This window comes from Oculina patagonica, chromosome 12, assembly GCF_052425735.1.
Source record: "Oculina patagonica isolate OP01 chromosome 12, crgOcupat, whole genome shotgun sequence".
NCBI classification, from domain to species: domain Eukaryota; kingdom Metazoa; phylum Cnidaria; class Anthozoa; order Scleractinia; family Oculinidae; genus Oculina; species Oculina patagonica.
The window spans coordinates 13357643-13358984 of record NC_135769.1 but is presented as its reverse complement, the minus strand read 5'-3'; positions in this window follow the sequence as shown (position 1 = coordinate 13358984).

Here is a 1342-nt window from a genome sequence, read left to right as displayed (position 1 = left end):
CAGTGTCAATTGAATTACAACAGAGATTTGCTTCTGATTGCAATTGAAGTAGAGTGTGTGTATATATAGTAAGGTTTTCACGTGCCATTCTATTAATATGTGCCCTTTATAAAAGTTAGTTCAAAACACGTTGCCTAGCTGAAGTGGCTAAACGTTTTACTGGTAAAACAGGGAGAGGGATTCCTGATTCGTAAAAAGTGACTCAGTCGTTCTTGGGTCAAACGAATTTCTAGAAAATTTAATTGAAAATTTTCCTATTTGCCGTCGAAAAGCTTTCCCAAAGACCTCGGTTGTTCGAAAAGGTTTTCGATTGCATATATCGGTCCACACACGTGGATAACCTCAATATCAGTCACTTTTGGAATTTATTTTGTCCCCGCGTCGTGCAGCATTTTGTTTTCATATTCTTTCACGGAGAGGCTTGACAAACTTACGTATGTCTGGTTATTAATTACGTACGGAACGTTTGGTCCCTCGCGCTTATTGATAAGTTGCTTTTCCAGCAAATGATAATAATTTTGGGTCTTCAGTTAATTTTTTACACTCTTGCAAAAGTTTTTTTTTTTGCTTTTGAGTTTACAGTGAGACAGTTAGGGTAATAACCTTTGCTGGTTTCCCCGTCTTTCTGTTGTCATAACGTTAATATCCACAATATATGACTGTGGATTTTATTGATATTTTTATCATAGCTTAAATAAAGGTGGATCCCGATGATGGAATATGACGGTTTTAAATTGCAAATTTAAAACCTTTGCCTGCCTGCTCTTTGTACTCAATATTTATCCTTCATCGTTAAAGATGACAGAGTAGAGACAGAGTCGAGGGGCTAAAATTAAAGCCGGGATACCATCCAACAGCGGGCCAAAGATAGACAGTAGTGGAAGAACTTTGTTGCTGCCCTACGTGCCGGTGGGCACAATGGGCAGTGCGTGTGTGAGTTAAAGACGATGGTGAATAAAATAAGCGGCACACAATGCATGTAGAAGCGATGACGTTCAAGCATTCTGGATACCGAAGCAATCAATGCTGAAATTGATTTTGTTGATTAACGCATGATTAAACAGCATTGTCTGTCATAAATATTCAAATAATACATTTTCTTTAGAGATTTGCTGCTATTGAATAACAGTTTTTTTTATCTTTGATTTCCCGTTGTTGTTGTTGTTCAACCAGGTTGAACTATATTCTAGCGTGACACCCGATATACGATATGCGACACTCGCGCATGAGCAAGAAATCAGCAAAATGTTGTCGTGTCTGTACATTTTTGTAAACAATATGAATGTAGAAATTAGTACTATAATTAGTACTAATTTCAAAGTGTCACGCATCTACTGGGAAT